We start from the raw sequence: 14,275 nt of genomic DNA on the forward strand, positions 1-14,275 counted from the left end.
GCAGTGGCTGTCTGCAGGTGTAGAAGAAACAGCAGTATACATACGGGTAAAAGTGCCTTTGAAAAGGTGAAAGGTTTGTCGGCAGCAAATAGAAGAGGTATGGCAAGCGTTTTATCTAGGGTACAGTGTTTGCAACAGCGAATCATGAACAATCATAAATAAAAATCAAAAATACCTCAATAGCTTTGAAATGTGAATGTGGACAAAAATGCTTGAACTCAAATAAACTGAAAGAGAACGAATGAAGAAATACTCAAAAATGGTTCAAATGGCTCTGAGCACTATGGGACCCAACTTCTGACCTCATCAGTCCCCTAGAACTTAAAACTACTTACACCTAACTAACCTAAGGACATCACACACATCCATGCCGGAGGCAGGATTCGAACCTGCGACCGTAGCGGTCGCGCGGTTCCAGACTGAAGCGCCTAGAACCACTCGGCCACTCCGGCCGGCGAAGAAATACTCCTAAGAGTGGGAGAGGAAAGAAAACTAGCGGATATGAGGGAATGTATACTGCGAAGAAATTGCCTGCAACGAAGAGTTACTGAAGAAAAGACTGGGGCAACAGATGAACATAATGAAATAACGCTGGATGACACTGAAAAAGGACGAATGTACCAACCGATTCAGGAAGAAGTTCAGGACAGAGTAAAAAGGACAGCCTGCAGTCTATACCTGTCGTAAGAGGGATACACCAGTAGCACTTGTAGGGGTATGACCGTGGAAACATACCGCTTACCTCACTTTTTCTGTAAGTAATCTGTGAAGACCCCGCGAAAATTCAGTTCTAGCACATACTTTTATGGCGACCGCAATTTTCATTACCCGCCGAAGAATGACAGGTTCTTCGTGAACAACGCCGCATTTTATTGTTCGAGTATAACCTCGTGTTTCGATTCCCTCATAGATGCCATCAGGAATTTTTACTAGAGCTCCTCTTGTTGCGTTCAGTATAACGAGTCGGTTTCAGCAGCAAAACATCTATCGTTATGCTCATTAATTCCATGAGCGACTCTCCAGCTGTGAAAGATTTCACGTTAAACAATAGAGTCGGGTAAGAATACAGCATACCATTTCAATTTACGACAAAGCAAAGTGAAGGCGTCTGGATAAAAACGTCCTCGTGCGAACAGCAATTCACTGGTCATGATGTGATGAGCTGGAAGAGTACAGAAGACTGCAGTTGCGAGAGTCACGAACGAAGGGAGTTAACAGAAACCACTGTAAGAGCGACGGCCGGTGTCCGCGCGGCGATAAAGGCTCCGCTGTCCAGGGATTTGGCCGGAGTGCAGAGTCGTGGCAGCCCGCAGTGGGCGGCGCTATCTGGCACGGCGCGCGGCCTTTGTACGCAGCCACAATAGCAGCCGGCAGCCAGCACGCCGCGCCGCGCAGACCTGCCACCGGTGACCAGAAACCGCACTCCACGGGACTCCCCAGAGGCTGCGTTTAAATGTTGCCGTGCCATTGTCTGCACTCCGTTGGTTGGTTGGTTGGTTGTTTGAGGTGAAAGGGACCAAACAGCGAGGTCATCAGTCCCTTGTTTCAAATAGACTCCATGCTGCTAACGGGACATCTCAGAAAAGGCAGAACAATAAAACGGAAAAAGGGGAAACGTAAAAGGGCAGTCACGTTGTCATTAGTAAAAACAAACGAGGGAAGTTGGCAAGAGAACGAACCCAACACTATGCTGAAGCAGCATAGGCAAGACCACCTGTGACTTAAAAGGGACAACCGCTATAATGCAGAAAGTACGGATGGGAATAGAAAAACTAACCAAGCCTTAAAAAGAAGGGGTAAAAACAGAGTAAAAGGGAAAGAAAAGAGGATTCCAGGCAGGGAGGTGAATCGGGAATCTCTGAACACCGCCTACAGTGGGAGACACCCAAACACTCACCGCCCTGCCCCAACACCAGAGGGAGATTAAAAACTTTAAAACTGAGAATAAAAACCACTCTCCCGGAGGAAACCTAGAACCAGAGAGACCATCCGGGAATCGTCAGCCAACATCAAAGGTAAAGTGTGGGGGAGTCTGTACTTCGCACGCAGAGCCAAAAGAAGGGGGCATTCAACCAAAATGTGGGCCACTGACTGGAAGGCTCCACAACCACATAGCGGGGGTGGCTCATCACGCAAAAGGAAACCATGGGTCAGCCTGGTATGGCCAATGCGGAGACGACACAGTGTGGTCGAGTCCTTGCGGGAGAGGCGAAAGGAAGAACGCCATGGGCCTGGATTCACCTTAATGGCACGAAGTTTATTAGACAGTGGAGTAGCCTCCCAAGAACTGGCCCATGACTGTGCAAAGTAGGATTTGATGTGAAGCCGTAAATCCGCTGCAGGAGGGGTTACAGAAAACGGGGGGTAAGTAACTGCTCCCCCAGCCAAACGATCAGCGAGCTCATTACCCGGGATACCCACATGGCCCGGGACCCATAGGAAGTCAATGGAACAAGCAGCACGGTGAAGATCAGCGAGATGGTCATGGATGGTGGAGACCAAGGGATGGCGCGAAAAACACCGGTCAATAGCAAGAAGGCCACTCATCGAGTCCGTACATAACAAAACGCGGTTGTGTTGGGATTGGTTAATAAAGGTAAGGGCCCGGGATATGGCCATCAATTCCGCGGTAAACACCCCACATGAGGGTGGCAGCAGATGATTTTCCGTTCCAACAAAGGACGTGAAGGCATACCCAACACGATCAGCAGATTTAGAGCCATCAGTGTAAAAAACAACAGCATCCCGAAACTCCCATAAAATTTGGCGGAAAAAGGAACGGAACACCACCGGGGAGATGGAATCTTTCGGACCGCGGCGGAGATCCATCCGAATTCGAGGCCGAGGAACTAACCAAGGAGGGGTGGAGGGGAGGGAGCGAGGAAGACAGGACAAAGAAGGAAGCCGGAAATCACGGGTAAGAGACGCAAGGCGCAGCCCAACCGGTAAACCCGCCCGAGGGCGGGAGTCAGGCGGGCGACGTCCATGGTCTGGAAATAGGATAGAATAGGAAGGATGAGCGGGAGAAGAACGGATAGTAAGGGCATAAGACACCAGAAGCTGGGACCGCCGAACAGAAAGGGGGGGGATCCCAGCTTCAACCAGGAGACTATCAACAGGGCTAGTAGGGAAGGCACCGGTGGCTAAACGGATACCACGATGGTGGACCGGATCCAGCACGTGCAGCGTGGAAGGAGCAGCTGAACCATAAACTTGACAACCATAGTCCAAACGTGACAGAACTAGAGCACGATAAAGACGGAGGAGGAGGGAACGGTCCGCACCCCAAGAGGAGTGGGCAAGGAAGCGAAGGACATTGAGTTTACGGAAACATCCTACCTTCAGGAGTCTGATATGGGGCAGCCAAGTGAGCTTGTTGTCAAAAAGAAGACCCAGGAAACGAAACTGTGGAACCACAGGCAATTGTTGTGCAGCAAGATAGAGCTCAGGATCAGGGTGGACCGTAGTACGGCGACAGAAGTGGACCACCCGCGATTTTAAAGGAGAGAATTGAAACCCGTGTGAGTGGGTCCATGCAGAGGCACGCCGTATAGCCACCTGGAGCTGCCGTTCTGCAGATGCCATCGAGGAGGAACTAACCCAAATGCAGAAATCATCCACATACAGGGCAGGAGCGACCAAGGGACCGACAGAGGCCACAAGTCCATCGATAGCAATGAGGAAAAGAAGGACACTCAAGACAGAACCCTGTGGGATGCCCGTCTCCTGGGTCCGTGGAGAACTAAAAGCAGTACCAACTCTAACTCTGAATGACCGATGGATCAGGAACTGGCGGATAAAAATCGGGAGTGGGCCCCGAAGACCCCACTGATGAAGGGTTAGTAAGATGTGATGGCGCCAGGCCGTGTCATAGGCCTTGCGAAGGTCAAAAAACACTGCAACCAAATGGCGGCGCTGGGAAAAAGCCTGCCGAACTGCGGATTCCAAGCGAAGTAAATGATCGATTGGAGATCGTCCCTCTCTAAAGCCACACTGGTATGGGGACAATAGATCCCGAGATTCGAGGACCCAAGTGAGCCGACGGGCTACCAGCCGTTCAAGTAACTTACAGCCAACATTGGTCAAACTAATTGGCCGATAGCTGTCAACAGATAGGGGGTTCTGACCAGGCTTAAGGACAGGAACCACAATGCTATCCCTCCACTGAGAAGGGAAGTCACCCTGGAGCCAGATACGGTTAAACACCCGAAGAAGATGGTGCCGTTGTGGAGCACTGAGATGTTGAAGCAGCTGGTTATGAATGGAATCGGGGCCAGGGGCCGTATCATGAGAAGAAGATAGAGCAGAAAGAAATTCCCATTCAGTGAAAGGTTCGTTGTAAGATTCTGACGCACAAGTGGTGAAACATAAGGCGACAGCTTCAGCCTGCTGTTTTTGATGAAGGAAAGCAGCTGGATAGGAGGCCGACGCCGATGCCATGGCAAAATGTGTCGCAAGATGTTCTGCGAGAACTAATGGGTCCGTACAAATGCCATCTGGGAGGTGAAGGCCTGGGAGGGTGGACTGCCGATGGCAACCTTGGAGAGAGCGAAGTGTAGCCCATACCCGCGACAGAGGGACAGTGGAACCAAGGGAAGAAACGAATCGTTCCCAACATATCCGCTTGCTCTGTTTGATTAAATAACGGGCTTTAGCGCGAAGGCGCTTAAAGGTAGAAAGGCTGGCTACAGATGGGTGCCTCTGGAAGTGTTGCAAAGCTCGACGGCGATCACGGATGGCAATGGCAATGGCCGTACTCCACCACGGGACTGGCCGACGACGAAATTTGCCAGATGAGCGCGGGACAGCAAGGGTAGCCGCGCGAACAATCGCGTCAGACACGTCACGTACGACGTCATCAATACAACCCGACAAAGAGGGAGAAAACTCGACCTGTGCAGTGTATAGAGGCCAATCGGCGCGGTGGAAAGACCAACGAGGTAACCCATCCATCGGGGAGCGGGAAGGGAGCGTGATAATCAACGGGAAATGGTCACTATCACAAAGGTCGTCGTGTGGCGACCAGTGTAATGAAGGGAGGAGAGAGGGAGAAGAAAGAGAAAGATCAATGGCAGAAAAGGTACCAGGACCAGCACTGAAATGAGTAGGGGAGCCATCATTAAGAAGGCACAGGTCGTGGTCTGCAATAAATTGGTCGATAAGAAGACCTCGTCTAGATGGAAAGGCACTGCCCCACAAAGGATGATGAGCATTAAAATCCCCAAGGAGGAGGAAGGGAGGAGGAAGTTGCTGAAGAAGGGTGGTTAAGGCAGCAGGTGTGAAAGTCCTGTCAGGAGGGAGATAAAGATTGCATACTGTGACTGCAGAGTCTAAGTGGACCCTAACAGCAACCGCTTCCAATGTAGTTTGGAGAGGAATCCACGTGCTAGCAATGTCTGTACGGACCAACGTACAAACGCCACCAGAAGCCCGCAAGGGTCCGACCCGATTTCGACAGAAAACACGGAACCCACGGAGGGTCGGTGAGTGAGCATCAGTAAAATGAGATTCCTGGAGAACCACACAAGCTGCTGAGTAGGACGAGAGAAGGGATTTCAATTCCGGAAGGTGACGATAATAGCCATTACAATTCCATTGGAGAACCACAGAACGATGGTTTAAATGAGGGCTGAACACGCTGAATCCAGTCATACCGCCGGGTCCCCACCCGTCACCGACAAGGAGGGGGCGACGTCCATAAAAGACAGGTCAGAATCCGGTTGCGAAGTCGGGGAAGGGACCTCCGGTGGTACCAGAGGCTCTTTGTCCCGGGACTTATGTTTCTTCTTCTTTTCAGGCTGAGATCTAGGAGGGCTGTGTGGCATAATGGAGCCAGCTGCAGCAAGATCAGGAACAGAAAGAGACCGGGCGACCTGGGGGCCGATAGACCGCGGCTCTCGCGGTCGCCGCGCTGCAGCAGACCTCTGACCTGGAAGGTGCCGGGAAGGGGCATCCCGGGAGAGGCGCCCTTGACCGGCAGACGCCGAAGGAGTGGGACACTTCTCCGGCTGGGGAGGGGGAGCAGCGCCCAGAGGAGAGGGGGTGGGAGCCGCAGGGGAGGGGGGAAGGAGAGGGGTCCGGGATGGGGGTAAGGAAGGGGGAGGAAGGGATGAAGATGTAACCAAGGCGTAACTAGATTGCATGGACACAGGGTGCAATCGTGCATATTTCTTACGGGCCTCTGTGTAGCTTAAACGATCAAGGGACTTATACTCCTGTATCTTTTTTTCTTTCTTATAGACTGGGCAATCTGCTGAACGTGGAGAATGACTACCATGACAATTTACACATACAGGAGGGGGAACACAGGGACTCCCCTCATGGAGTGGACGTCCACAGTCACCACAGAGGGGGTCCTGGGAACAGCGAGAAGACATGTGGCCAAAACGCAAGCACTTAAAACACCGCATAGGAGGTGGGATGTACGGCTTCACATCACAGCGATAGACCATAATCTTAACTTTCTCAGGAAGGGTATCCCCTTCAAAGGCCAGGATAAAGGCACCAGTATCAATACGATTATCCTTAGGACCCTTCTGAACACGCCGGACGAAGTGAACACCCCGCCGTCCGAGATTGTCCCGAAGTTCCTCATCAGTTTGAAGGATGAGGTCTCTGTGAAAAATCACACCTTGTACCATATTTAGAGACTGGTGAGGGGTAATGGACACGGGAATTGTGCCAAGGTGGGTACAGGCACGAAGGGCCGCAGATTGGGCAGCCGAAGCAGTTTTTATCAGCAACGAACCCGACCGCATCTTGCTCAGGGAGTCCACTTCACCGAACTTGTCTTCAATGTGTTCCACAAAGAATAAAGGTTTGACACTGGTGAAAGTATCTCCATCAGTCCTAGTGCAAACTAAATAACGGGGGAAAGGTTTTGCCCCTAGACGACGGGCCTGACCCTCCTCCCAGGGGGTAGCCACGGAAGGGAAGGCCGAAGGAGCAAGAGAAGCAGCACTTGAGGAATCAGTACCACGCAGAGAGACGGCCGCAGAAGAGCGGCCAGAGGTTTGGACCCGTATGCGTTTCATCTGCATAGCGTCCGCCCTGATACCACCCACTCCGATCAGGGGCTCTCCTCACGGGTGCCACCCAGCCACAGCAAGGGCCGTCTGGCACGGCGGCCATTGCCGGGAGTTCCGATGCTCCAGGATGACGAGCAACCACTCCAAGGCATGCATGAGGAGGTCACAGCTCAGGTATCAGAAGTGTGATCCCTGTGTGTTCAGGGGGCTCAACCAAAAGGGTACATAGCGACCCCACCACACGGGCTGGCTACCGTGCTGGCTATGCACCCTAGCATCAGACAACGACGTAAAAGAAAAGGTGGAATGTACTAGAAGGGCACACGTCGGAGACACTAGGTAAGGTGCTCTTCCCCAAATGGCTCACACTACGGAAGAGAAATTTTTGAATGGAGGTCAAACCCCAGAGGGGGACCAAGGAATGCCAAAAGGAGGAGATGATTACGCAACAAAGCCGGAGTGTAAAACCAACAGAACCAGGAGGATAGCGAGGGCCAACATAAGCAAGGACACCAATAGAGGGAGAGGAGAGGGCGAGGGGAAAGGGGTATGGAGGGGAAAGGAGGGGAAGGGAAAGGAAATGCAGCCCGGGAGAGAAAGAAGGCTGCAATGGCTCGGGGCCCCGTGCTCGCCACACACGTATCCACAAAAGAGTTGTGGACCCCCTGGGGGGTCTGCACTCCGTGTCCTGTACGCTAACTCCAGCCGTCTGCTAGTTTTATTCTGCACGAAGTCGATCAGTTGAGTGGTTACCTAGCTGAATTAAAGAAGAACAGCTGCGCTCTACTCTACTACCATAACCTCATCACTCCCAAGCACATATTAAAAGCGCAAAGGAGCTACTGCTGTGCTACTTGCTGCTATTGACGATGGTGATGATGGCTCTGAGCACTATGCGACTTAACTTCTGAGGTCATCAATCGCCTAGAACGTAGAACTAATTAAACCTAACTAACCTAAGGGCATCACACACATCCATGCCCGAGGCAGGATTCGAACCTGCGACCGCAGCGGCCGCTCGGCTCCGACTGTAGTGCCTAGAACCGCACGGCCACTCCGGCCGGCTGTCGATGATGATGGTGATTGTGATGTTCGGCATGTGGGGCGCTCAACTGCGCGATCATCAGCGACTGTACAATGTCCTAATTTCTACACAGTCCAATTTTTTACACAGTCCAATCGAGCCACTGTCACGAATGATGATGATGGTGCTAAAATGATGAAGACAGCACAAACACCCAGTCCCTGGGCAGAGAATATCTCCAACCCGGCCGGGAATTGAACCCGGGACCCCGTGATCCAGAGGCAGCAACACTTGCCACTAGACCACGAGCAGCGCAATGCTACTATTGAGTTAATGCTAGTTAACAATGAATGACCCCATAATATTTTGGAAACTACAGTGAATGTTTTATAGATGATATCATGTACGATACATCAGGACTTAAGTAGGTCAGTTATACACACAATTTAGCAGATTCTTGTTCGTTTATTTTAAAAAATCACATACGTTCCACATATACCTCACATAGGCGTATTGGCTATAGATTTCAAGACATGTCAAAACCCACACTTGGTATCAAAACTATTGACAAACTTAAGTAAACACGTAAGTAAACACAAGAGTACCATAGCCAAATTTTCCAAATTATTTTGTGTTATCGAAAAATAGGGGTGATATCTAGAATTACCAGGATCAGAAAGATGATATGGAAGGACTAGGCGCCTTTAACTAAAATCATTTATCCTTCGACAACGACATTTATCTTTATTTTCTCTGATAACAACAAACCCCCTTAGAAAAACAGGTAGAAAAATTGAGGTTAGTTTGCCGTTGCAGGTGTTAAAAAAGTGAGTGACAACCCTTCAATTACAATAATATAATCTCAAACCAATTGAAATAAGAGCGTTTTAAAATTTGTAAATTAAACAATTTTAAATAAAGCAGCCAATTAAAATAATTAAAATAGCTGTAGATAAATTTGTTCAAACCAAGTCAAGTCCAAGACATTAGGCGGACCCCCAAAAGATAAATATAAATAAAGATAACACAGAGATTACCCAAAAGACTTATAAAACATAACACGCATACAATATGCATTAAACATTAAAGAAAAAATTTCCTGCGTGAAGCTAGTTAATCAAAGACCTCTTGGCCGACGGCAAAATATCGTTTACAGTGCAAGTCAGATAACACACTGAAGAGCCAAAGAAGCTCGTACACTTGCCTAATATCGTGTAGGGCAATCACGAGAACGCAGTAGTGCCGCAGCACGACGTGGCAAGGACTCGACTAATGTCTGAAATAGTGCTGGAGGGAACTGACACCAGGAATCCTGCAGGGCAGTCCATAAATCCGTAAGAGTACAAGGGGGTGGAGATCTCTTCTGAAGAGCGCGTTGAAAGGCATCCCATACATGCTAAATAATGTTCGTGTCTTGGGTGATTAGTAGCCAACGGAAGTGTTTAAACTCGGAAGAGTGTTCCTGGAGCCACTCTGCAGCAATTCTGGTCGCATGGGGTGTAGCATTGTCATGCTGGAATTCCTCAAATCCGTCGGGATGCACAACGGACATAAATAGATGCAAGTGTTCAGACAGAATGCTTACGTGTCACCAGTCAGATTCGCACCTAGACGTATCAGGAGTCCCATATCACTCCAACAGCACACGCCGCACGCCATTACAGAGCCTCCACCAGCTTGAACAGTCCCCTGCTGACAAGCAGGGTCCATGGATTCTAGAGGTTGTCTCCATACCGATACAAGTCCATCTGCTCGATACAATTTGAAACGAGACTCGTCCGACAAGGCAACATGTTTCCAATCATCAACAGTCCAATGTCGGTACTGACGGGCCCAGGCAAGGCGTAAAGCTTTGTGTAGTGCAGTCATGCACGGTACGCGAGTGGGCCTTCGGCTCCGACAGCCCAAATCGATGATGTTTCGTTGAATGGTTCGCACGCTCGCACTTGAAGGCCTGACACTGAAATCTGCAGTAATTTTCGGAAGCGTTGCACTTCTGTCACGTTGAACTATTCTCTCCAGTCGTTCTTGTAGGATCTTTTTCCGGTCACAGCGATGTCGCAGACTTCGTTTTACCGGATTCTTGATATTCACGGTACACTCCTGAAACGGGCTGTGACGTCCCATGGCAAGACATTCACAAAATTGTTGTAATGTACGTGAAAAAAATAGAAACGTTTATGAGTATTATTATTATTATTATTATTTCATTTCTATATGAACGGTTGTCGATTTTGTAGATTCTGTAAAAAAAAGAAATAATCTTTCTCCATTTTTAAGTTTGTGCAATAATTATGTATCTATATTTTGCAAATAATGTCTGTCGTCGGCGAGTGTAGAAATCAAAGCAGACAATGATAATTAAAAAAGATAAAGATGCATATTAAATTGCCTGTAAATAGTGGAGGTTAAAACATTAATCTTGGTGTTCTTGTAGCCGTTAAAGTTGTAAGAGCCTGTAACGCTCGATTGAATGCTTGGTTATCTTTCTTTTAAATTTGTTGATTTTTGAATATAGAAATTGTTAAAAATAATTGTAACAATTTATTGCTAGCTTGCCCAGTATTTCATTCCGCATTTTTAGCCGTTTTCAGCATTTTTAGAATTTTTCATGTCGCAGAGCTGTGCAGAGATCGCGGGAGCCGCTGCCGCGGCAAATTCAAATGAAATTGAATGAAAGCATTTTTCCACAATTAAGCGGGCAGGTAATGGTACATCAAAATTATTCCTTTCAGCTTCCCGGAGACCTCAGAGGTGAATGGTGGATTTTATTATGTCATTTTCAGGTGGACATGGGCAACTGCTATTACAATATCAGTGACGTAGATAATTTAAGTAAATCAGAGCAATAAAATGTTACTTGTGTGATATCAAAGACTGCTGTGATGAAACCTGTTCTGGCTAATAATACAAAAATTAAATTTCATTTTAGGTTTCATGCTATCGAGTCAGTCGTGGCAATCACTAGTGTTCATATATTAAAAAATCCACTGCAGTTTTTTTATGTTTAGCGAACATAGTATACTGTAACTTCTGTACGTATAATAAGAGTAATTTTCAGTGCAATTTAGAAATGAAAGTAGCGAAGGAAATGTTTAATTTCATGATTAGTTACAGTAACGATACTGTGTTCCATTTCTAACAGCCCAGATCAGGCTTATATAAAAAGGAACGAATGAAGAAATTCTCAAAAATGGTTCAAATGCCTCTCAGCACTATGGGACCCACCTTCTGAGGTCATCAGTCCCCTAGAACTTAGAACTACTTAAACCTAACTAACCTAAGGACATCACACACATCCATGCCCGAGGCAGGATTCGAACCTGCGACCGGAGCGGTCGCGCGGTTCGAGACTGTAGCGCCTTTTACCGCGTGGCCACACCGGCCGGCACGCTGACAAGGAACTTGCTCGCAACAACTTAGTTGGTGCTGTTAATAAAGAAAGAAAAATGTCTGACTGGATTATGCCGCAAGTAAATATACGGTTTAACCCTGATTAGACTTACGAAGGGAATCCAGTAAGTTCATATGCCCTAGAAGTAAGATGTTCTAACAGAAAAATACAGAAAAGTGAGCAGTAATTTCTTCCCGGAAGAAATATCATAAACAACTCTCTAGGTTCTTAACACTTGCCGGAGCTCACAACATGCTTAAAAGGGCTGCATTATAATAATAATAATACCAGAGAGCTCATCAGCTTTTAAAACATCGTGAAAACAAACATTCAAACTTAGAAAAAATGGTTACCTTGTAGAAGAATTTTGAAACAAACAGTTCTTCCTAAAAAACAAAAACAATGGTTAGATAAGACGTAGGCCCCTGCTGTATCTATGTGTAACAACTGGGCTTAACCATGGCAATTTTTTGAGAGGGAACGCTGGCCAGCAGATTAAGACAAATTACTTCAAAATCATGCAGAGAAAACAGGGCAATACACTATTCCTGAAGTCACAGAGCCAGGTAACAAGGCGTGCACGACGACTCATGAAGATAAAGATGACCATCCTTTCAAACAGCTTGCGGGCGAGAAATAGGTGCACATAGCTGAACAACTAGTTGCGCACAACATTAGCTATCCATACCTTTGCCTTCTGCCCAGTCCTGGCGATGAAGAGTGAACGACGGCCCGGAAAATACATCGTGCCGATCCGAACCGCGTGTCCATTGCTCCATGCACTGCTGCTGCCCCCTACTCCAGACTGTGCGATAACTCCCCGTCAACTGCCTGCGTGGCGCTCTTCGTAGGTCTCCCTCTCTCTAGGCGCGACTCTAGCGGCCGCTTTTGAAGACTAGGCGAGGTAGCGATAACCGCACAAGGGAGTAATCCGCGAACCCTGGTGAGACACCAGCTAAAAGGTAATGAGATAGTGAAATGAGCCGACACGGCTAAAGGGGGGGGGGGGGGGGGGGAGTTTCACGAACATCATGAAAATAAAGGAGATCTTCCCCCGAAATTTCAATCAACAACTTTTTCCTCCAATCCGAAAATATTTTGTTGAAACCGACAAACATCAAGAAAAACTATCATTATCATAAAATGACATTGCTATCCTGAGTGAAAGTGAAGAAGAATTAAATGATCAGCTGAACGGAATGAACAGTCTAATGAGTACACAGTATGGTTTGAGAGTAAATCGGAGAAAGACGAAGGTAATGAGAAGTAGTAGAAATGAGGAAAGCGAGAAACTTAACATCAGGATTGATGGTCACGAAGTCAATGAAGTTAAGGAATTCTGCTACCTAAGCAGTAAAATAACCAATGACGGACGGAGCAAGGAGGACATCAAAAGCAGACTCGCTATGGCAAAAAAGGCATTTCTGGCCAAGAGAAGTCTACTAATATCAAATACCGGCCTTAATTTGAGGAAGAAATTTCTGAGGATGTACGTCTGGAGTACAGCATTGTATGGTAGTGAAACATGGACTGTGGGAAAACCGGAACAGAAGAGAATCGAAGTATTTGAGATGTGGTGCTATAGACGAATGTTGAAAATTAGGTGGACTGATAAGGTAAGGAATGAGGAGGTTCTACGCAGAATCGGAGAGGAAAGGAATATGTGGAAAAAAACTGATAAGAAGAAGGGACAGGATGATAGGACATCTGCTAAGACATGAGGGAATGACTTCCATGACTTCCATGGTATTAGAGGGAGCTGTAGAGGGCAAAAACTGTAGAGGAAGACAGAGATTGGAATACGTCAAGCAAATAATTGCGGACGTAGGTTGCAAGAGCTACTCTGAGATGAAGAGGTTAGCACAGGAAAGGAATTCGTGGCGGGCCGCATCAAACCAGTCAGTAGACTGATGACCAAAAAAAAAATCATAAAATAAGGGAAATCAGAGGTCACTCGGAAAGATTTAAGTGTTCATTTCTTCCAGAAAACTGCCGTGCGGTCTAACGCACTGCTTTCCGGGCGGGAAGGCGTGCCGGTTCCCGGCACGAATCCGCTCGGCAGATTAGTGTCGCGGTCCAGTGTAACGTCCAATCTGTGGATGGTTTTTAAAGCTCTTTTCCATCTCCCTCGTCGAATGCGGGCTGGTTCCCCTTATTCCGTCTCAATTACACTATGTCGGCTATTGCTGCGCAAACACTTTCTACACGTACGCGTTCACCATAAGTACTCTACCACGCAAACATTGGGGTTACACTCGTCTGGTGCGAGACGTTCCCTGTGAGTGGGGGTGGGGGTGGAGGTGGGGGCACCTGGGGGCCGAGGCCGAACTGCACAATAGCCATGGGTTCGGTGTGGGGCGACGGAGGGATGAGTGGACTGCTGCAGCCTGTTGTGGGGTTGTGTACTATTGAGGCTACGGCGGGGACGAAGCCTCTCCGTCGTTTCTAGGTCCCCAGTTCAATACAACAGAGAATTGTTGTGAAGGTAGTTCGATGAACACTCTGCCAGGCACTTGAGTCTGATTTGTAAAGTAGCAATGCAGATGTAGATGTATTTCTGCTTTTCCTTATACGAAGGCTGTTCAATAAAGAATGATCATAATTTTTTTTACAACATACCTTTACTCATCCTCATAATTTTGACGGTCCTTCTCAAAGTAATTTCTCATGAATGCGATGCACTTGTCCCACCGTTTTTGCCAGTCGTCAAATACATGCTGGAAACCATTTTGTGAGAGGTCCTACAAAATCGCCTCCGCGGCCTTCACCACTGCTTCTGATAATTGAATAAGCCTTCCACGAAGGCGTTTCTTCATGTTAAGGAATAGA

At 47.9% G+C, this 14,275-nt stretch overlaps 1 non-coding gene across 1 annotated transcript; it reads right to left on the minus strand.

The window, feature by feature from the left end:
• Positions 1 to 368: 368 nt before the first annotated feature.
• Trnas-gga (transfer RNA serine (anticodon GGA)) lies at positions 369 to 452 on the minus strand. Its single transcript is given in 2 exon segments — positions 369 to 403; positions 413 to 452. It is a non-coding gene; the product is annotated as a tRNA-Ser (tRNA).
• Positions 453 to 14,275: the final 13,823 nt, after the last annotated feature.

Source organism: Schistocerca cancellata, chromosome 1 (genome assembly GCF_023864275.1).
Source record: "Schistocerca cancellata isolate TAMUIC-IGC-003103 chromosome 1, iqSchCanc2.1, whole genome shotgun sequence".
Taxonomy (NCBI): Eukaryota; Metazoa; Arthropoda; class Insecta; order Orthoptera; family Acrididae; genus Schistocerca; species Schistocerca cancellata.